The following is a 25,231-nucleotide window of genomic DNA, read 5'->3' on the forward strand; positions in this document are numbered from 1 at the left end:
CCATTATACTACAAACAGGCCGTAGCAGGAATTCTTAGTAGGGGGGGGGGGCGACGTCAATCCTAGAGGGTGCAAATTTTTAATATATTGTGTTGCATTGACAGCTATAGCAAGGTACAGAGAGGCACTTGAACCCCCCCCTCCTCCAAAAGTAATAAGTAACAGGAAAGGGATGTTATCTTGAAACTCCAACGAACAATAAAAGTTCAAGCAACATCAAATAGCAATATTTCGATTATAACCTTTCGGACTACCAAAGAATACAAAGATAAAATTTAACATAAATAGGCTAATCGGGATTGTATCTACTTTATATTTACAGATCAATAATGATAACAGATGATTAATATGTACCAACAACTTTGGGCTTCTCTGCAGAACTGATTAAGGAAGTCATTTATAAATCGTGCTTCATAATGTTTCCCACTAGTTTCCAGTATGCAAGATTTTTACGCACAAAGGAATCTAACGAGAATCCAACAACACCATTGTGTTGTGTTATGCAAGAAAAATCGAATTAATTAAATAAGAATGGTTACATATTATCTAGACTTTGATGAATTGTGTAAAAAATTTGTAATACATTTTTTGTAGGCCTACTTGCTAAAACATTAAAACATGGGTCCCTTATACTCCACCACGAATTCTATTTGCTTCAAATGAAAGACTTTTGCATCACTACAGACAATGTTTGCCTACTGGTTACGTTAATCATTTTGCAAAATATTGTGTTGTTGAAATACATGTGTTTGACACCCGACAAACAAATAGGAATCCCTTGATTGATCAATGACTTCTTTGATTACAGTGTCATCATTAATATTTCATATCAAGTTTTATAGAGAGAAATTTTGTACCCTCTTTACATTATGAAAAATACCTTCCTTAATGACTATGGTACGAACCCAAACGATATAAGAGGCCTCCTTCGCCTTACCCCATTTCCGCGGCACGAGGTCTCTGGGCCGCTTATCGACACAATTTTTTGAGCAGAAGCTTACAAACCCCTAACATCAGTTTCTTTATATTGATACTCTTCTCAGTCACTATTTACTTGTCTAATTCTACTTTCGATGTTACAAGCAATCGAAATATGGCATCTTCTGTTCTTAATGTATGCAATCCCATTGATAGCTTCGCAGTTGCAAATGGCATTAATTTTTACTGCCGTTTAAAATTCTGAGAGCAATATATAACATAATATGGAAACGATATCATGCAAACAGTAAGGGTTGAAACTTAAATTTTCCTTTATAAAATGAATATCATAACACACACCTATGTTGCTTATCATATTTGATGCGTTTGCATAGAGAAATGATTCATAATATTTGAAATTGATATTTACACTCCATAAGATGCTTAGTGCAACTCTTATCAAACTACAAATTTTATAGTTTTCTAACCGAAATAATAAATGTGAAACACTATCACATTTTCATCATGTTTGATAATAATTTGAGCCAGTAAGCTGTCCCACATCTTTCATTAGCCGACCTCCATCATAACACACTACGAAGCCAGGGGGTTCCAGGTTCGAGCCTGGGCATGAGTGTTCTTTGTGAGCAGACGCGAAACCACAAATTTTTATCTGGAGAGGGGGTCAAGTACCATGACAAACGTGCCAATAATAATAATATTAATATAGTGGTGGTACTGGTAGTAATAATAGTAGCATTAAAATACGTTATTATCGTCGTAAATCATGCAAAAGGGGGTAGAAGTCGGTGCTAAAGCATTTGTGTTTCAACAAATTATGTGAAATATTAGTCCAACACGTTCAATTTCATATTAGCTAGTAATGGAAAACAAGCACGCAAACTGTATTTTTCAATGACAGAATATGCATGACGGACATTATTCTTTTTGTACATATGACACGTACAGTATAACTTCCATGTACACTTCATTCAGATCGTTTTGGCTCCCAAGGCTGACTTCCGCCGCCCCCTAGCTATGGCTCTGAACTTGGACTATATGAACAGTAGGTATTTTGTTTGCGAGCGAAGCGAGGAAGAAAATTTTACGAAATGTACTTTTATTTGTATAAAATTTGAAATCGAAGGTGCAATTGCCCCTCTGTGCCCCCTGCAAGTGCCCTTAGCCGTCTGGAAGAAAAGTGCAAGAAAGACTTGAAAATTAATTCCATCTCGAGTATCCATTTGTCCTGCTGTTCTTAGATTCTGCTAGTCCTGTTTCTTTACTTCAGTGTTTGCTCCCCCTAGATTGGTCTTCCGTCCAAGATTGGGGTGACAATGCCCCTGCCACCCTGTGGTTGCAACACTGTTTGTGAGTGTCTCTTCATCAATTTCACGTCATCACTCATTGTCACGATTAGCTAGATGTGGCAGAAAAGCAACGCTAAGTAACAAAAATCAAATATCTGCTCCCTCTCTCTATCACATGAATCGCTATTACCAAAAGGTAGACTTGGGAAACAAAAAATTATGCAGTTCAAACCTCATAGCAACACATCCAAGAAAAACATCCAAACACATTAGGCACCTTTAATACAAGACTACTCAAATTGTCACAACTGTTCTATATACTGAAAATTGCGAAATCATTTCCCGAAGTCTGAAACTGGAAGGGAATTCTTTCTCCCCAATCCTGATACGACATTATACGGAATCCACCTTCATAAATCACAAAATCAATAAATGTTTTTGTTATGTTGCTAGAGTAATGCAGAATATAATTGTAAAGATTAGTGAGAATTCCAGGTAGGAATATGTTCTGTATTTTTCACAGGGGGGGCAAGGCAGGCTCTCAGGGGGGGCAGTTGCCCCCCCCTGCGCCCCCTCTAGCTGTGGGCCTGACTACAAACCTTTCATCCATTTTAGTCCAAGAAATTTTGTATTTATATCAATAATAGTTTTTCGAGTAATCAACAGACGTCGTGATTTTTTACCACTATTTAATCTAAGTCGCGATTATTACAAATGAGTTCTTAAACTATGTGATTCCGTTTGAACTTTGCAACGCCAAAAGTGATGCTATAGTCGCGTTATGAAATCATTTCCAGAGTTGGCAATCAACATAGGTCCGGTCCCGATTAACCTTTCTGTATGAAAAGGGAACCTACACATATACAAATATGGTCCTGTGTTTGTGCCTTAGATACTCGACGACTAAATTCTAAATGACTCGATGAAGGATGAAGGCTGGGAAGAAAGGGGAATGGACGACTTTCGTTAAAAGTATTGGAACGTCACTTTTCTGAAGTGTCAGAGGAAGAATCCACGAAAATATCGACTGTTCTGGTGGTCGTTCGGCAGTTCGTAATCAAAAGTTCCTTCCTAACCCGCTCCACGGCGTTTCTGCTGCACCAAATTTGCCGTTCCGAGACGATGCAAACGATCACTAGTATCCCGAACGCCATGGGTCTCCGCACATACCGACAGCGAAAATTCGTTACCGACTCTCGTGTCGGGTTTCAGCGAGGCTTTCCCCTCCGAAATCAAGCCGGGGAACCTGAAGTTTGCGAAACAAAGTTTGCAAGTTGCTAACTTCTCTTGCGGCGTTAAGTGCGAACTGTGTTCCGAAGTGGTTCTGCAAATTTATGAATGCGCAAACACCACCACAATTAGATCTTTATTTTGAGTAATCCTGTCGGTAGTTAACCGTTAAGTAGGAGAACAAGTGCCAACAGTAATTATGCCATATTTATTTACAGCATTGCAAGATACGTTAATGAAATAGTTTGAGAATCCGAAAACCAGCTTGTATTCCTTATGTGTAATCAATTACACTCTGTTCGGGGAATCTGATAAGCGAGCGAACGAAAACATGTCCTCTGTGCAAGTTGGGTTCGAGAGTTCTCGACCAATGAAAGCGTGAGAGAGAAAGTGTAAACCCTCGGTTTTTATTGGGGATCGAATATCAGGCTATGTGAGAGCCTGGGGCGAGAGGTACACTTATAGCTTGGGGTAATACCCCGGAGAAACAAGGGTGACACGTAAACAAGCAAATAGGGATCGCCCCTGTGAAATAAGAACAACACTTAAACATTCGAGGGTTGGCTGATCTGGCAGGGTTGTGAGAATAATAGAAAGGGGATAAAGGAACGTTCGTTTATCTCTGGTGCCCTATAGAGTTGATGGTCTCGTTGAATCAGTAGAAAAGGCACGGTCCTGAAATAAACTTCTCTCGGTAGCGCAACTCCCCGTTATTTTCGATAGCACACCGCTTCCCGCGGTAACACTTTGGATAATCAGCCCATAGATTGGAGGCACGAACTGTTCACGCGATAAATTTCTGAGTACAAGGAGAAGGGGGGAGAAATGTTCTCTCAAGCTATTTCTGTGAAATTTGAATTTCCGATCGTTAAAATCGTTGACGAGACCGCGTCTACCGTTAACGGTGTTTTTAGCATAAGGCTGAGATTACTTTATTTTTTCATACGATTTCCGGTAGGATTCGTGTCAGCGGATTTTTCAAGATCCACTGAAGATTGCCGGTGTTAAGTGCTTGTAAGAAGCTCTTTCTAGCTTCTTCAACCGGGCCCCTTTATGAAGTGATTAGACTATCGAGTTATGACCCCAAGGGTCCCGGGTTCGAGTCACGCCTTCGGCGTGATACGATTAGGAGGTCATAACGCGGCTATCGTTAACAGCCGTTTTCAGCAGCGCGCATTACTTTGCTCCGCCAACTCGCATTCTCCCCTCTTCTTTTGTTATGCGCGGCCTTGTTTCACAGATTCCCGAGACAGTGTGTAATGTTCCTTTCTCGTATGGTTGATGGTCATTGATATACGCCTAAGCGTACACAACAATAGTATACATCTGCACGTAGACAATGCAATACAATGTAATGTAATAGTTTCTGTTAATGTTCCACTTTATGTATAGATATGCTAATCGGAACTGGGCCTACAGTTTAAAGTATAATCCAAACCATTATGGGCCTCCACCGGATATCGAACACGGGGCCACTCGATTAAAAGGCAACGACGTTACCACTGCACGAGGAGGCTCTAATGTAATATGTAATCTTGTAGGCTAAATCAAGGGGCCTAACCTTGGATTAAGTACAACGTGAAACTCAGTTTCCAGGAGGTTCAGAAATGTCATAACATGTAATTATTAATAAACATGAAAATTTGGGGAGAAGGCAAGTGTCCCTTGGCCCCTCCCAAGTTAAGCCTATAAGCTAAACAGTGGGTTTTGTACAAGTGGAACAGAATTATCCAGTGTTGCCAATTATTAAAGAGGGGTGTGAAATATACATCGCGTTCTTAATTCAAATTCAAATTAATTTTACTCTATGTAACAGACTCAAATAGAAATATTCTCATGAAAAAATTGCAATACTTAGTTATTGTCATATGTTCTTCCTCTTCTCTTCCAGCAATTCATGCTCGAAAGAGAATATGAGGATTTTCTGGCGTAGACATGTTTATTTTCTGCTGGATAGCATTTCCCTTCAAAACAGCAAAGTACATTTCTATCTAGTATAGTTATCATACGTACATAGAAAACTATAGGCACTTGTAATCTATGCATACGTTACTTGTAGACGTAGTCATATATTGTAACCAGCCTCCGTGGCGGAGTGGTTAGCACAGCGCGCTACGACGTCAGAGACCTAGGTTCGAATATCGGCCTCGTCATGGGTGTTCTTTGCGAGTGTCCCTTCATCACTCATACTCATCTTCGCGGTTAACCAAAAGTGGCAGAAATGCAAAGTAAAATAAACCAAAACAATCAATCAACACTAGAATAACCTTGTGCAAATAGAGAGCCTTCTGCTAAAATTGTGCTACAAAAATCTTTGTAAAGGGAATGCGGGAAGAACAAACCTTGCGAGAAGACATTCTCCACCCGGTTCGAATACAACAGTTATAGACTCCATAAACTGATGAGATCCGAAAAATCACAACTCCTTGATCTTTCCAATCAAAAAGGGATGAACTGGTAGGTGCTGGAATTTGCACAAACTAAGAATCTGATCGAGGAAAAAATTGAAAAATTAAAAAGAGCTTCAGAATCGAAAGTGGAATTGGTATGGACTAGAACTCGTGCCTTTGTCACAGTAGGATTCGGTTCTTGGAATGGATACCTATATACCTGCCTCAGGGATGGAAGGTGGTATATCTGATGCTGGTTATACCTGAGATTGTAACAAAACCCTTTCTATTCGAAGTTAATCAACCTTTCCTCCCCTTTTGTACAAGGGATTCCAAGATGATGATTTTTTTTTAAGGAGAGAAGCTATATAAAAATCGATATGTCTCTGTGAGGTGAAACAGATCAGTAATACAAACTGAAGATGTCAAGGATACTTGCGAATCATTCTAAAAAAAATCACCTAATAAAAATTATGGAAAAGCACAAAACTACACATTTTTAATTAATCCATGCTCTGTTTGAATAAAAGTTTCGCAAAGTTTATGGTCATTGTATGCACAGTAAAGGTAATAAGGATTAGACTGGAATCTGAATAACTCTGCAATGTTCCCGACCGTGAACCAAACCTGGAGCCCACTTGATTACAAAGGGGCAGCGTTAGCCACTATGCTATCGGGGAAGCCAGGTGGTTGAAATAACTTGAATTGAATAAGTTATCATTTTCGCATGTGATAATGAACAGGTACTGTACTTCCTAAAGAACTGGATCTGAGACGGAAGTCCATCGGATGAAATGACTCTGATTCAGAATTTCCAAATTGTGCGCGAAGAATGTGGTGCAACAATGTGTATTGAATCAATTGGAATTAGTAGTATCGGAACGCGCCAACGTCTGTCGCTATTTAATATTCGCAATTAATTTGCACGTACTTATAACTAATTTGCACGGGTTTTAATTAATTTGCACGTACTTAGAACTAATTTGCACGTATTTAGAATACTTTACATTTATGTATTTGCATGTTTATAACTTTTATGAATATATAATTATGTATTTTATGAAAAATATGTATATAGAAGGTAATTAGAGGTACTAAACGCTATGCATATGGTTTTATATTCATTACTGCAAAGTATGTAATGTATAAATCGATAATAATTAATGTTTATAGTATTGAAAATAAGTTTTTATGGTTTATGAACCGCTATGAAAGGTGGTAATGGGTGTAGCTACAGGTCCAATTGCGATTTGGGACGGTCCCGGTACTCGAACCCGCGATATGCAACGGTAATAATTAGTACTATGTAATAATGTATGTTATTATAGTATGAAAGACGATGGTTTGAAACACGAGACGGTGAGCTCCGCTCTGAGGGTAGACGAGAAAGGAATTTGGGAGATGAGCGGTCAAGGTCAAATGACGTCAGAACGTCAGAACAAAGAAAGAACGCGAGAACCTGATTCACCAATCAGAGAACTCGTCGGTAGATTTTTCAAAACCGGTTTTTCCAAGGTTAACTAGAACGCAAGAACAGGGGAAAGCTATGCAATACTGTAGGGCAGGGGAGGGATTGAACCAGACAACAAAGGATGTCTGCGAATGCGCAGCAAGGGTCAAATCTCTGAAGCTATGCGTCGCTTGTAGAACCGGTTTCCGCCGCCAATTAATATTCCGCTCAGGGTTGCCCCAAGGCACAGGACGCTTTAGCGCGGGTTTTGGTCTAGAACGCTTGCATGTCAGAACAGGTTTCTGTCTAAGTAAGCCAAAGTTACCGAGAACACAAGAAAAAAGGATTTTTGGATACCCAATTAGATTGGAGCGAGAATTTTACCTTGAACAAGGAGAAAGAAGCGTAATGGTTTTTTCTATCTGTACTATGAAGAAGGGAGAGCTATCAGGGACGGGGCCTACAGTTTTCACCATTTGATTTTATCATGGGGTAACGAACCTAGGACCCTTTGATTATTGATTTAGGTAGTAAATTTATGTTACTGTGTGCTATTTAACATAATATTGAGTTTATTTTTTACCAAACTTTGACTTTATGTCAAACATTTTCCCAGCTTATTTTTATTCTTATTCAAATAACACAATTTAAACGATTCTAGCAAGAGTTTTTATTATATTTTCAACACACAAACGGCGTTCTTCAATTTTTAATTGTTTATTTTTCAAGTTTTGGCCACACAAAGTGTATTTTGTCTACCTTTAAATTATTATTTTACCAAAATAACACTATTTATACTATTCAGGCAACATTTTGTATTACATTTTGGACAAACACACACACTTACACACACACACACACACTTACACATACACACACACACAGAGAGAGAGAGAGAGAGAGAGAGAGAGAGAGAGAGATTTCCCAAGTTTACAGGATTATTCTCTAGTTTACTCAAATAACACAATTTAGATGTGTTTTGAATTAAATTTTGTACACATGAAGTGTGTTTCGTCAAGTTTTACTCTTTTATTTTACAAGTTTAGGCTTAATATTACTCAAATAACACAATTTAATCCAGTCAGGAAGGATTTGTTATTATATTTTGGATGCACAAAGAGATGTTTTCAACTTTTTTACTGATTTTTTGCAGGGTATGTATTAATTTTTATTTATTTTGTTTTGTATCATATATACATTTACAAATTTTTAACTTAGAGTTTAGTATTTATTTAAATCTTTTCAAAAACACTAAAGAAAAAGTACTTTTAGCTAAAATGTAAGCCACAGAATATATTATTATTATTATTATTAGGGTTTACTGATTTCCACTATGCTATTTTTTGGTTCTGTATTTCTATATGTATTTATTTAGGTCAGGTTACGCCTGCTACGTAGGAAAGTTTGTTTATTTTAGAGTTTGCTGAGTATTTTGTTACTTTTATACTAGGTAAAGTTTTCTAAATATATCAGGTAGGGCTCCATCCATATACTTTTGTTTTTGCTGTTTGGAAATGATGCGATCAGCATCACTCTCCATCTGATTTTTAGTTTATGTACCCAATATTATTTTGAGGCTTAGTGAATTCTAGAGCCTATTTATGCAGGAGAGGGGGCTTGAAAATTTTGATCTCAGATAACCCACAACTATTTGTCAGAGTATTTTAAAGGATATTTTATATTTATTATTTGCCACTAGAATATCAAAGCTTGCTTAATTTTTATGTCTGTAACGCTGTTATTGTATTTCTAGCTAAGGCTTACTGGATAAAGTACACGAAATGTTTATCATTTCGACTATTTGAATTTGAGATATTATATAAGGCCAAAATTTTTAGTGTAACGAAAATTATTGTGTGTCTATAAAGACTGAAATTCTTTTACCGATGGGTCCATAACTGGACGCTTCCCAACATTGTTCCTTTTTTTTAAAAACAAATATAACCATTTAACAATATATTGACAATTCACAGGACAAGACGAAGTTCACAGACGACTGACTATATGGACCATAGGTCCACTTGCTAAACTTTTTTCTATGCTAGAAGAATAACTTAGCCTTATAGCTTTTTTCAAGGTATTTTTGAAGTATTACTGGTTTTTTGGATGCATCAACACTTGGGTTATTTCCATTTGGTTTATTATACGAGGCTACAATCACTATCTGAACACTGAAATCCTCTGATTGAAATTAAAAGCTTAGGCTGTAACTATGGACTTAGTATGTATATCGACAATTTATAGGACAACACGAACTTTACAAAGGATTATAGGTGAGGTAGGACCACACGCCAGAGCTTTGTTAATCTGCAAGAAGCACTTGCAGCTAATATTACAAGGAAATGAGGTTGATTTTTACTGTTTCACAAGAATGCTATCTTTTATACACCCAATATTTGCTTTTTCAAGTAACTACTTGTACCAGAAGCACTTACAGGCCAACTCTAACTAGACTTTGATTTATATAAATTTATAAAGAACTATGATTGTGTATATTTCTGAGGAAGTACGCAAAAGCAGATTACCCGATTAAAGTATCTGAAAAACAGATTATTCTATGCAAGTATATTTTTATTGACTGGATTATTTAACAGATCAAACAGGAAGACTGCAAAATTCATTAAATGTAGTTCTATAGTATAGGTGGTTTCAGAGATATAAAAAGAACAAATATAAGATTTCGCTTTTTTTTTTGCTTCTGAGGCTAATCGCGACGCTAAGGGTAAATGGCGAGTAAATGTAACGGAGGAAAAACAGTACCAAAAGTTATGGGCTGCATGTAAGTTAATACCACAGAGATATTACAGTAGGTGTAGGTTCTACCACTAGAACTTTTCTATTATAATAATACTGGTTATGATGTACTGTTAGCTAAAGATGCTGATATTTGAGAAACTTAAAAGCTTATATGCAAAATTTTAGATAAATAATAATCTGTTAGACTTTAAACAAATTTTATATCCATTCTGCAAAAGATCCGAAGTATTGGTGGTACAACCAGCACCACTTACAAGTGTACAAATGATGAGCTCATATAATTAAACAGCCCGATTTGCCCACACTTAAAATTATGCCAAGATGCTCTTATTCCCCAATTCTTCAAGTGTAATATGCTCTTAATTCTAAGAATTTTCAATCCTAGTGTACAAATGATGAGCCCCCTCAGATTGATTTGCTTACACTTATAAAAGGCACTTCTGTGAGATTGTTGTCCATAAATTTGTTAAAAATTATGCTCCTCTTGATATTTTTTTTGCCCACACCTAAAACTAAGCCACACACACACACACACACACACACACACACACACACACACACACATACACACACACACACACACACACATATTTACTTCCGGTTTAAGTTCAATTGGGCACCAGGCTCAACTTGTATATCTAGTATTAAGATAATGTGATTTTTCTAGAATTGCTCTGTGACTCTCTCATTTCTTACATCATAAACATATGATTTTTCCCCTATGAGAATAACACTACATATGGTGTCATCAGGTAATGCCTCATGGAATTCACAGATAATTTTAATGTTTGTCCTGTCATTAAACACAACTTGTTTCCTTTTTGAAGTGTTGATGACAAACATGGGCCTCTGTGCTTTGAATTCATCTGGTGTGTAATACATGTCAGTATTGCCAGAAGTGACCCTTTTGTATGAAGAAAATGCCTCATATAATTTGAGGAAATCATCCTTGGAAATGTCTAAATTATAATTTTCTCTAGGAAATACCTCATTTCTGCCATTTTTAAGATATATGTTCTTGATGTTGCAGTTATCAAATCTACTTGAATTTTTTTCCTGATTGTTGTGTCTTCCAGTCTGAAACAGTACCACCACAAAATCAGGCATGTCATATTGTATACTGGAGAATGAATTTGTAGCATCAAACTCATAATAAGTACCAGATGCGGGCTTCTGTACACATTGATATGTATAAAATTGTAGAGGAATCTGTGGATTTTTTATTATTTCTGCTTTGTATTTAAGAGCATAACTGGCTTCATATTCAACAACAGGGATTCTTAGCTCCATAGTCTGAATAAGGCACTTGCCCTCATCAGGTAGGGTATTAGGCAGAGCTTCCCCTGTGGAGTTTAATGTGCTGTACCTCATCAAAGCATTATTATCATTGGCAGCTCTTCTAAATGTGATTCTTAAACCACCCTTCCACATCATATCTTTGTAATCTGAGAAGAATCCTGGCAACAGGCGCATAGGGAACAGCACTGTGTGGCTCTTAGATATAATTTTATCACCAGCCTCAAATCCACCTATTTTGTAGTAAGAAGCCTCGGTTTTAGATAATTTTAGTGTGGCCAAAGCTGTGGAGGTAATGCCGGGATAATCCACTCTGTTTATAACAACACCATGCTTTCTGATCTCAATTTCAGAGAATAGATGCGGCACAAAATTGTCCACCAATCTTATATTTGAATTTGCCGGATAATCTGTACCATCGAGCTTTACAACATCAAATTTGATGTATAGATCTGCTCTGTGGGGGTGTATAAAGCCATCCCCTACATCAAGATCAACCTCAATCTCTGTGTTGGGTTGATTTAAATTTGCAAATGTCCTCCTGTTTGGGGGGAATGATTGTAGCTCATAACTCTCAATATTTTCCATTTTTTTTGTATGTATTTTTATTTAAATATTAATCTCTATGATTGCAGTTGTTGTGGCTCCAGCAAAATCAACTAATTCTTCTTTTTCATTAGTGACCATCAATTCAATGTTATCTATTCTATTATGGCACACAGGAAAATATAATGTTGGGGATGGAGTGTAGATGATTGGCTCCATAAATTCAGAATTAGGTTTAAATGTTGCAATGATGCCAGTTTGTTTGTAAGTGCCTATGCCATTTGATTTGGTGATCATACCCTCGGCCACATTACAGTGAATATTCAGAGTCTCTATGGCTAAGAATTTAGGTATATTAATAGCAGTGTGTTTGATGGCCGGTTCAAGTTTTGTGTTGTTCTCAAAGCCTAACAGCTCTCCTATAGTACCCAGATCCACTGTTTCTGTAGCAGATACAATCTCTACTCTGTGAGTGACAGAATTTTGACTTAACACTATACCTCTGGGTAATTGAGCATTTAGAGTGGACAGATTATATTGCCCTGGAGTGATGACAATTTTTTGATCCCCAACTGCAATTGTGTTGTTGTGGTGTGTAATATTAGGGATCAAGTACATGCCGTAAAATGCTCTGAGAGCTATTGTTTTGGGATACACTATATCATGTAATTTGAGTTTCAATATTGAATTTTGGCTGGTGAGATGGAATACCCCCATGATGTTTTAAATACCACAAGGCTTTTTGAAAACTTTCAATTGATGGTTTATTTATTTGAGACATATATCTAAGAACAGATAAACACAAATGTCCACAATTAACATCTTTGAAGTTTTGAACACGGGCATTATTGTAATAAAGATTAGGTGATTTTAGATATTTTATTAAATTTTCAGGTGGAACACCTCCAAATGAATCAAACACAAATGCCTCATCTTTTAAATATTTAAGGTAACAAATCCAGTGAGTGCCCTGATTTTTGTACTTATCCAAATTAACAATGCCACACTCTTTGTTGAGTGGTTGTTCTGGTAAAGAATCAGACATGTACACACCTCTAAAATTTTTGATGCCCAGTGGCTTGATTAAAGCTTCAATATCTTGGTTTGTAAGCGGCTCTTGTTTTTTTAAAACTTTTTCATGGCTCTCTTAACACCTTTGCCTTGTTTCTCCATGGCCAGGTTATGGCGCTTCAATTCATCTAATTCTGCCCTATTTTTCTTGGCATCTATTACTGTTTTTGCTATGGCAGCTGATCCCCCAGCCAAGCTCCCAACAGCCCCAAGTGCTGCTAAAATGGCCGGGATAGTAAATATGAAACCCCCCACATGTGATTTTTTTCTAGATTGTTGTAATTTTTTTAATTGGGGGGAACTAAGCAACAATTTCATACCATGTCCCTTTGCAAGACAAGAATTTTTTTTCTTGCGCTGCTTTTTGGTTAAAAGACTGTCAATAGGCCCAAGAGATTTAAGACCTGCATAAGGTATTTGATACATAACACCCTTGGCCTTCATTTTAGGTTTATTATATACATATTCACAGCCCCCACCCCAGTTTTTGTTTGGTGTTCATAGCTATGGTGGTTCCCAATGCTGCTATTTTTTCACTTAAAGAAGCATCTTTGCTTACAAATCTGCCAAATGCAGCCTCTTCTAATTTTTTGTCTGCAACATGTCTCTTGTCAAGATCAGAATGTGTGTTGTATGCTATGTCATGGTCTCTACAAGCAGCATCTAGGGGATTAACACCAGGATCACCTCTGTTTAATCTATGGTCCAATTTTGTGCCTGGACCACAATACTGATAGCCTGGAATGTGTAGTTCAAATGGCAGCTTGTTTATAATGTCATTAACCAACCCCCGACCCTCAGAAATATTCCAAAATTTAGGTGGTAGAGTATTAATAATTTTTATAAGATATCCAATCCCCTTAGTGTCATTCACTATAAAATTAGACAATTTTGTGCTTATCATGTCCATAATTCCAACCTTTTCATTGTAAAAATTGTGGTTGCCAGCATTTTCCTCCCCAGCTATCACCAATAACCTATCTACAAGTTTCCTGACATCATCAACCCAGACAAATTCTTTGGGCAGGGTGTTGTATTGTTTGATTCCACTGCCAGTCTTAATTTGTGACCACATGGGCTTGATTAAATTGTTGTATTTTGCTCCACTGCTAGACTTGACTCTTTTTTGTGCGGGATCATTGTTCTGGTATAGAGCATCTGATTTTATTAATATTTCTTTGTAATGTTCATAATCTTGATCTGTATAGCTGCCAGGCCTTTTCCGAGTCATCAGTTCCCACAATCCAGGTGTTCCGGGGTACTTAACAAAAGCACCTTTTTCTCCGAGACGAGATTCTGAATAAACAATCAGATCATCCCCCATAAATGTTACTCTGAAATTGCCAATTCTATGTATGATGCTACCATCAAGCTCTGTGTCAGCATATAAGCCAAACACCTCATCTTTATTGTCTTTAGGTGTGGTTAAATATTTTTGAGCAAGAAGACCCAATTCAATAGGATCCTGAGTAGCTTCAATTCTTCTAGGAGCAATAGGACTAGGTGTATGAATACTGGAAAGTGGGGTAAATGGATAATCTAATATGTTTCTTGCAGCTACAGGTACAAGCTCTGTGATCAAATTTTGATTTTGCTCTGTAACAGTTTTGATATTTTTACCTAATTCACTAATAGCATCAATTACAGGCTGTTCTGTTTGTTTGTTTTTTTCATAAATTCCTCGGTTCTCTGATTTCCATCCCCTAAATCTTTTTACAAGATAATCTCTTAATTTAAGATCATCAATAATTGGCCTTTTCATGTTTATTTATATATGTTTCAATGTCTAGAAAATTGTTGATTTTATTTCTATATTTGCCACTATTGGGTGTTCTTGTCATATCAATTGTGACAAACCCATAACTGTCCTGGTTCCAACACCTGCTGCAAATCTTGGAAAAATCATTGTAGCTCAAGTCCCCACCTACATATTCATCATGTATATGTTTGAGGTTGGTATGATCCTGATGAAACACACATATAAAATTGCTGTTGTCTCGGATCAGCTGCTTGGGTATTTTTGAAAAAGTCTGTGCCAGGTAGAAGCAATCAATGTTTTTGTGCCGGCCCTGTGTAAAGAAATTTCTAACCTTGTTTTGATTATCCAGTATAATGTAATCAAACACAACAACAGAATTATCGAGACATTCATGAAGTGGCTTAACATCTGGTTCAAAAGTGGCTATATCCAATCCATCATATAGCTTCATCAGCTGCTGATATTTTAATTGTTCCAAGCTCTTAGAAAAGACATGCAAGTGCCTGTTTTTCCAGTCTAACCAGTTGGGTGCCAATAAAAAATTATCAACCATTAGTGTAGTTTTACCACAAGCTGATGGCCCAACAATAAGACATCTAATATTTTCAGGTAGCAATTTGCCATTTCTCTTATTCTGCTGTTCAGGTTCTGGCAGCCTTTTTATAACATCCCAGGTGCTCATATTATTATTTTGTTTGCATCGATCCAGCTGTGTTCTGGGAGTCCTAGCCATTTGACAAATAACTTGTTGCCTTTTCTGCGGATAATTTTTTCTATGAGATATGTGTCAGGCTGTTTAGTTTTGCTGAGCTCTTGTTCATAGAACCTGCCTTTGAGAATTTCTCCTCGGTGATCCTTTATTATATATGTGTTAAGGGTCCCAGGTTTAACTTGAACCATTGTAAATAATTCAGTGCTCCAGTTTCTTGTAAAGCCTCTTTTGAATAAGTGCTTATATTTGCTGATTCTTACTTGATCACCAATCTTGTATTTGGCTTTTCTTGTTGTTGGCTGATATTTAGGATAATAAACAGTGCTGATCAATTTTTGCTCATCAGATGGAGTTACTTCAGAGGGTTTCATGTTGATTGTAGAATGGACCGAGTTGTTATATTTATGTAGAAGTTCTGGAAGAATATTAATCCATTTATAATTACCTTGCAGGGTAAATTGTTTATACATAAGATTTTTTAGAGTTTTGTTGAATCTCTCTACAATTGAGGCTTTGAGATCACTGTAACTCGAATAATGTTTTATTGACTGGCTTTTAATAAATTGTTGGATCACAGAATTATAAAATTCTTTGCCATTATCTGTTTGCAAATAGCGCGGTGATCTTCCACTCTGATTGATGATTGTCCTGATGGCTTCTGTAACACATTTTCCAGTCTTGGATTTGAGTGGCACAGCCCAGGCAAATTTTGAAAATGTATCTATTACAGTGAGTAGATACTTGTAGCCCTTGTTGATTTTGTCTAAGTTTTTCAACTGTCCACTTGCCATTTCAATCAAGTCGCTCTGCCATAAATCATCTATGCTTTTTGTGACTACTGGCAGTCTCTTAAAATTATGTCTGGCCTGTCTGTGTAATTCATCAACAATAATTTGTCTAGACATAATATGAAAACAAGAATATTGCAACTATGGGGTGTTCAGCAGCTGATACTACAGGATTTTCTAAATATAATTTGTCTCCAATATGTATTTTAAATTCCAAAGAGCCATCATCTTCAGTATAGGCTGTTTCTAATGTATTGGGATCTGTAAAATCCTCTAACTCTACACTGGTGATTTTCACTTTGTTATCAGCATTTGTTATTGATAAGGTAGGGTAGTGGTGTGCCTGTGGTTGAAGCCAATATTTGATCTTGATTGGTCTAAGTGTGCCCCCAACAAAAAACTGGTAATAAAATTGTGCAGGGGACAGCATATATATTTTGCCACCTGGTGTAAATGGTGAATCATATTCTTTGTTGGGGATGCTGTACAATTCAAGAATTACTGTATGTTTTGGATTCTCGATTATGCCTGTTATTTCCTTTTCTGCTGTAAGCAATCTGCTTGTTACAGATTCAAGGTGCTCATTGATGGTTCTAACAACATCATCATGGCCTGGCTTGATCTTTATGTCCACAACAAGTTTCTTGTATTGTTGCACAATCTCTTGAAGCTGGGTGGCAAAAACAGACAAAGCATTTGCTTGATTGGATTCCATGGTCCCTAGCTGTTGCTTGATATTAGCTACAATTTGTTGCAAATTTTCAATAACTGCCAATTTTGAATTTTGAGCAGTAAGATCATGGACCTGTCTTCTGATATCCTCAAACAGGGCATGCAGTTCATTAATATGTTGATTGGTTGGTAGAGTGGCCACTGTCTGAGTGAGTTGTTTGATCTCTGTTTGGATATTCTTGATATCTTCTGATTTCAATATGCGATTCACTCCCCTCTTAATATTTTTAAGTTCCTGTGATGTAGGCAGATTTGAAACAGTATTCTGCAAAGATTCAAGTGCCAATTTTACATTATTTAATTCAGAAGCATCAGCCACATTTTGCATAGCATTTTGGAGCAGGGCTATATCTGCCAGGGTGGGTGTTGATTGTTGTAAAATTTCAAGTTTTGTTTGGATATCATCGATCAAGTGATGAAAATGAGATAGTTCAGATTCAGTGTTGAGGTTTTCAAGCTTTGTGATCTGTTCCTGGACACTGACAAGTGTGTCTACAATACCGGGCAGGCGGGATTCTAGAGATTCTTGTATATTTGTCAAATCACTTTGCACTGCTGCTATTGTACCCTCAAGATGGGTTATGGTACTTTGAATTTTTCCAAAATCTTCATATGTTTCAAGTTGCAGCTTGATATTTGCAACACTCCGAGTTATTGCACTCAAAGCATCAGAAGATGGCAAGTTGTTCATAAAATTTTCAAGTGTCTCAATTTTTTCTTTAACCTCGGCTATGGCATTGTTCAGAGGGTCCAGATTAGGTATTTGGAGTGACTGAATCTGTTCTTTTAGAGTGGAAATCACTAGATCAAAATCTTCTTGTGATTTTATGCTTTTGACAATTGTTTGGAGCTGTGTCTGGACATTATTTATCTGCTCTTCCAATTGTTGTTTCAATTGCTCAGAGTTGGTGGCCTGGCTCTTAAATTTGGCTTGAAGAGCTGCTACAGCTTCTTCTAAACTTTGAAAATTATCCAATGTGGCCAGGTCAGTATATTTCTGAAGCAGCAATTTGAGTTCTGAGTCAATTTTAAGAAGAGGGTCCATGCATTGTGATTGCAAATTTGTAATTTCTAATTGAAGACTGGCATTGAGTGTGGTTTGTAAAGCTTGTAAATCACTTCTTAATTTCTTGACTCTGACATCAAGCATCAGAATCTCATCACTGTGATCTTCATGTCTTGTATGGCCAAATATATCATTAGGCATTTTTGTTTTAGCGGTTATTTATTATTGAATATCTGATTCTTAATTCTATAAAAAAGGGTATAAGCTTGTCATATGATCCAGGGACCTCAATATATAAGCAGTCACCAGCAGAAACAGTATAAACAGTGCCAGAAACCATGTTTGAGTGCTTAATTCTATAAATATTTCTCCCTACTGAAATTTTAACATCACCCTCAGGGGTTGTAATAAATTGCAATTGCCCACCCACAGGTAATTGGTAATGATTTAAATTATTGTTAAATATGTACAATATTTTACCTGTTTCATCATCAATATCTGTAAGTATGCTGTTCAGATGAATAATTAACAAAGCACTCAGTTTACATATTATATCAGGAGAGGCTTGGGGTGTTGGCAGGTCCATAATACCTTGTTTCTTGAACCCAAATAAGTTCATAGGCATGTTTATTTATTTCAAATCATGCTCTGTAATTGGGCATTGATTGCCATTTTTCAAATCACAATGCCCCCATGGTGAGTATGTATGCCACATGATAAAATACATCTCTTATCATCATGTGGGTCCAGAGCCACTTTTCTTACAATATTGCTAGTCAATAAGTGATCCACACTCTGAATTCTGGATTCTGATGTTCTTATTAAATTCTGGGTCTTGAGGCAATTTTTATAATCTTCAAATTCAAGCTCTTTTTCCACAGTTACTCTGCCAATGCCCTTGGCCTTTTTGGCAACAACACCACTACATGTTTCAAAACTGTACATCTTGGCTCTTAACCCAGCAAATGCCACAATAACATCACCAAGTGTCTCATCTTTTAACTTGCCAGGCACCTTTTTGTTGTGGGGTTTAATTTTTGAATGTTCAGTGGTATCAAAGTATTGAAACAATTCAGGCTGTGCTATATCTTGATAAACATCTTCTGTTTGAATATCAAGAACAAAACTATCAGTGTCCATGTACATCAATTTTACACGATCCTGATAAAAAGGTTTCAACACATCATAATACAATTTTAACATGTGTAATTTGGCCAATTCCAATATCACAGCCCCTACATAAATAGGCTTATCAAACTTAATATTTGTTTTTTTCATGTTGAAAAGTGCCATATTTTCATCATAAATTCTTCTATAATTGAAATTAGGCTTTGCAATCAATTTTTTGCTCCGGCTGGGGTCAGTAATTATTTTAACATCAATATGTTTTCTGACATTTTCAATTGTTTTGCCATACACAGAATTGACCATCAATTTAAACAGGGTCTTATCAAATTGGCTTATTGCTGATGTTCGAAGCTCTGTGTTTGTATCAATATATGGTTTCAACCATGTTGAGTGCCTGAACCTCAAAACTTTTCCAATTTTGGTCACTTGAACACCATGATTCATCAGGAACTGGAGGTTTTTGTAATATATGACATAGCCCTGTTTTGGCTCCAGAGTCATCATCAATTTCTTCTGTTTAGAGCCAGGTGAACACTGAACCTCAGGAATTGGGGGCAAATCAGAAAATGTCTTGTGTAAATCATCTGGAATTGTCAGATCAACCTCTAAGAAGAGGCCATAGTTACTGTCTTCAAAATCTTTAAGATCTTCAATATTGAAATTTTCAACCCACTCAAGCCCTGCATATGGCAGTTTATCCATCATGGCATAACCATAGAGGCTGTTTGCATCTACATACAGTATATAATTTGATGGCAGTGCTGGATCATAATCGGGAATATATTTGTTATTTGCTCTGGCATATCTCTGAGAACATTGCACCATGCCCCCTCTTATACATTGTTCCATAAACAGATACATATCTTGATCCTGGATCAGATCCAATTGCATTTTAGTGTTTAAAAACATTGCAGACCATGCTAACTGTAAAAATACATTGGATCCAGTTCATAATTTTTCATGGAAGATTTTCTGAATGCCTGCAGTATATCAGCAAAGAGGGTCACATCAAGTTTCAAATATGCCCTGTGATAATCACCAAATGTCTGGCATTTTAAATTGTTCCGCATCAACTGGGCATGGTGATAATCATCATCAGTGATTCCAGATCCTCTGATTTTGCTGTAAAACTGTTGTTTTGGTGGCAGAGCACACTCATCAAATTTAGAAAAATCTGTAACATAATCATATGAATATACCCCCTTCCGCCTAATTAATTTCAGGTCCTGATTTGGAAACAAAGCACATGTGATTTTGAATTGATCATCAGATAATTGAGTGGCCAGTGTAGCCAGGCTAGCCGATAAAATTCTGAAGAATCAAGAAATCTTAAGTGAATAGAAACACCATTAATTTCAATTTTCTTGCTAATAGCTATATATTTCTCATCATTTTCTGCTACAATATTTAAATTCTGCTTGTCAAACCCCTCGTACCTGATTAAATGATGAAAATCATAATTGGATGCTCCATGGCAAAATATGGGGACAAAGTTTGGTCTCTTGATCTTAATATTACAGTTATTACACAGAGCCATTAAGAATTTACCATCTGTATGAGAATGGTGTTTCACCTTGATATTTGCATCTGAAAATTCAGAATCACATACCGGGCATTTTTCTGCATTGTTGAAATCTTCAATCTGTTTCTCTGTTAAAGGCAACATGGGTTTTGATTTTAATAAAATATTAGATGCTATGTCATGGCACTCATTTTCTATTCTTTGTGCAAATTCTTTGATGGAATCTGCTCCCATGTATAAATATTCTTTACTAACCACACCACCCTGTACAACCACATAATAAAAGCTGGAAGGTTCATGTAACTGGTATGGTGTAATTGAAGATTCCTCAGGGTCTGGGCTACAAAAAGCAAGAGGTTTGAGATTTGATTCAAAATCACACACTATATATGCTGGGTGTTCCAACAAGGCTTTAAACTTTTGGAATTTTGCATTTTCACTTGGCATTGGCATCACCATATGAACAGGTTTATGGTTGCCACAGTATTTCAGATGCTCAATTAACTTGTTTTTAGCAATTTCTGCATTCTCTTCCCGAACCCCATTCACCATTTTTCTACCATCAAATACACTCAAACATCTTCTGCACAACTTGAATATTCTATGAGTTTTGTCTAGTTGTGTTCTGACTAAAGCTTCAAGATTATGTATCAGAGTGTAATGATTTGTGCCATCCTTTTCAATTAAGAGCAGATCAATCGGAACAGCAGATTCATCATCAAGTGTACTGATTCTGAGAGGATCTATCAAGCAATTGTCACGGCCAGTGGAACAAGTAAATACATTAATAGATAATTGTTTGCCATTGATGTGCCTGGCCTTTTTTTCAAATTTATCAATATTCTGAACAGACATTGGATATTCTAAACCCTCCATTGCTTCATCAAAATCATTTTCATGCTGTTTATAATAACTTATTCTCTGAGGATTCCTTGAAACTGGATACAAAGCAGCTAAAATACACCACAAAAAGCATTTCTGGTCATTATTTTTTATATTAACCACGGCTGTTTTGTTTTTGATATTGGCAGGTAATGGCACATAAGTGGAACCTTGTAATGGGCTGAATTCAGAAATATTAATAAATAACTTGTGTGGAGATCCGCATAGGCTCCATCCAGACTCTTTTGCTGCAAATTCAGAGTGTTTAATATTCAATTGATCTATCAAACTGCTTATTATTTTGTCTGAATTTGCATTTGAATATACCGGTACAGTTTCTGTTATGTGGGGCTGTGTAAATTTTGTGCCATTTGGCTTCTTATATTGTGTAAACAATTTGAGGGACAGCTTATAAGACCCATTTTGTGCATTTAGAATTGCCTGCACATCTGGATTTATACTCTTCAAAAAATTCTTAATGTCACATCTTGGCTCTGATACAAACCGGTGATCCCTTAATTGGCCGTTAAAACTGCTATGGATGGGTTCATAGCGTGACTGCTTTGCCGGTCCAGCATTAACAGGTGTTTCATGCCTCATTTTCAGACCAAAAATAGAAGGTTGTGGGGGCAATGTTGATGACTGTACAGAACAAGAACCCACATGTCTATTGAAATATGCCTTGCTAAATATTTTATTGCATTTAGAACATATTTTAGTGGGAGATCTGAATTTGCCTGGGTTACAATTCTTTTGATGTCTGGCCCAATTGGGGCTGGATATATTCTTATTACACTGATTGCAATATTTTTGATTTGGCATTTTTGTTGTTGGTTTATTATATAAGATTTTCTGGGGTTCAATTCAAAATTTTGAACTTAATATATATATATATTTTGTTCAGCTGTGTGCTTTGTTTATTTCTTGTGTATATTTAATATGTTAATATTGTTAATTTTTATTCTCGGTTTATTATATAAATTTTTTGGGTTTTAAACCAAAACTCTATGCTTATTATGACAGGTTGTAAAGCCAATAGCCCACAAGTGGAAAAAAAAAAAATATTGATCTAAACTGACCTTCCGCAAATGCCTGCACGGACATGCATGTCTAGAATGGCAATGACCTAGCGCTGAGTTATGTATTGATTTTTGTACAACAGGCTGGGACAGATATAAGCCTGACTCTAAATAAGAGTGGATTACAAGAAACAAGCTGGATGCAACAAATATCAGATTTTTTATACAAAATATAAGCCCTTTTGTTCAATATACCAGAAATATATTTAATATGAATAATATATTAAACCAAACAGGCCTGTAAGTATGAGAAGCACTGTAACAACACATCTGTTCTCCTCAGCCACTCTCACAATACTGGCTGATGCAATTTTGTTTGCACGCAAAGCTTCAATACTCGGAAATTTCTGTAGGCACTGACGCAGAGGAGAATCACTTGAAACATGCAAAGCAAAAATTCAATACTACCGTGTCGGGAATTGTGCATATTAATCACTTTGATCTAAACAAACACTAACACAGAGGAGAATGACTTGAAACATGCAAACATATGATGTAAGAAATGAGAGAGTCACAGAACAATTCTAGAAGAATTACATTGTTTTAATATTAGATAAACAAATTGAACCTGGTATCCAATTGAACTTAAACCAGAAGTAAATATGTGTGTGTGTGTGTGTGGGTGTGTGTGTGTGTGTGTGTGTGTGTGTGTGTGTGTGTGTGTGTGTGGCTTAGTTTTAGGTGTGGGCAAAAAAATATCAAGAGGGGCATATTTTTAACAAATTTATGGACAACAATCTCACAGAAGTGCCTTTTATAAGTGTAAGCAAATCAATCTGAGGGGGCTCATCATTTGTACACTAGGATTGAAAATTCTTAGAATTAAGAGCATATTACACTTGAAGAATTGGGGAATAAGAGCATCTTGGCATAATTTTAAGTGTGGGCAAATCGGGCTGTTTAATTATATGAGCTCATCATTTGTACACTTGTAAGTGGTGCTGGTTGTACCACCAATACTACTACTATCCGATGACAAAATTTAAAAATTGTAATGGCCAGACAGGGACTCGAACCCTGGACTAAGCTATCTGGGCACAAGATATTCTTTTCTTGAAAAGTTAGTTATGTTAAAAAATATATTGAAACATTTGAGAACACTCTTTGTCTGGTTCGACAGAGAAGGAGACAACATTTCCAAATTTTTACAGACTGGGTGTATTTTTCCACATAGAGGCCTTCACTATATGTAATTCGAAACGCTAAAGTTCAGCTAGCTTCCAAAATTGAGGTAAATATTGTGTTTGGCGAGATCAACAAGTTACAATTATAACCAGTTACGGACAAATAAAGCTAAAACTCTCAGATTTACTGTACTAGCCAAGTTTTAGTAACATTTTCTTCACTTTAGTACAAATACCAAAGAAATAGGTATATTTTATTTATAATTTGACAAAATGTGCTAGTATTTAATTCACAAAGTTAGGTAAAAAACAGTATTTTTTAAAAAAATATTGTTACTGCCTTCAAATTTTATGTTATTTAGCCACTAACAACTGGTTTACACTGTTTCGCATCCTTTAAATAGGAAAAGAATGAATTATTTGTTTAGTATTTTTACTACTTTATATTTATTTAAGAAAACAATTCTACAGTTTAACTTAATTTTAACAAATTGTTACTAATTTATATATCAAAGTTATGTTATTTAGAGTGTATGAAGGCGTATAAAGTTAATATTTGTATTTATCAGTTCAACTAACATTTTTATTTTACATACAAGAGATAATGTTTACAGTTAAATTACTTGAATCAGAGAATAATATATTACAGTAATTGATTCATTCAGCACTAGTCAGTACTTTTATGCATCAGAAAGTTTTCTTAATTTTCTATTACGCATGCTATTTTGGGTTATTCTTAAAATGTATTTCTAGGGCAAACTGGTTTAATTTTCTGCTTATAATGCAAAGTTGACAGTTTTCGCACAATGCATTGTACATTTGTTATATTCTCTACTTACAATCCAAATATTATGCTTATTTAATGTATAACTAACTAGCTCTCTAGCCTTCTTAAACCCGAATGTTCATGGCTGCAGCAACACATGCCTTTCATCTGTCCCTGTCCTGAGCAAGATCTATATACTCCTTTCCTTCCCTACCAATTTCCTTTAGGTCCATCTCTACATTATCCCTCCATCTTTGTTTTGGTCTTCCTATTGGTCTTTTACCATCAGGTTTCCCAACAAGAATCCTGTATACACTTCTTTCCTCTCCCATTCGTACCACTGATCTACACACCTAAGTCTTCTTGATTTAATCATTCTAATAATATCTGGACATGAATACAAATTATCTACTTCTAAATTATGTAACCTTCTCCACTCATCTGTTTCAGGCCCAAATATTTTCCTAAGGATCTTATTTTCAAATAATCTCAATTTATGTTCCTTTTTCAATGTAAGGGACCAGGTTTATTTACTGTATTTAACTTTTATTTTTTGTAATTAACAAAAATTAAAAGTTTATACTGTAGTTATTATATCTCTTTCTATCAGCTTATTTTGAAATTAATATTATTAGGTATAGTCTTTGATTTATAACTATATTGCTTTTTTATCAATTTATCTAAGAGTACACGCAGACAAACACATGTGTACACACTTTTATGTAAATAGATATGCCTTTTTTCAATATTTTAGTATGAAGATTG

General features: G+C 36.1%; 1 protein-coding gene across 2 annotated transcripts in view; it reads right to left on the minus strand.

Annotated features, from left to right (window-relative positions):
- LOC146003964 (atrial natriuretic peptide receptor 1) overlaps nucleotides 1-25,231 on the minus strand; it is a 1,164,278-nt gene that overhangs the window by 447,144 nt on the left and 691,903 nt on the right. The gene's annotated exons all lie outside the window — the stretch shown is intronic.

Source organism: Lepisma saccharinum, chromosome 1, assembly GCF_977018435.1.
Source record: "Lepisma saccharinum chromosome 1, izLepSacc3.1, whole genome shotgun sequence".
NCBI classification, from domain to species: domain Eukaryota; kingdom Metazoa; phylum Arthropoda; class Insecta; order Zygentoma; family Lepismatidae; genus Lepisma; species Lepisma saccharinum.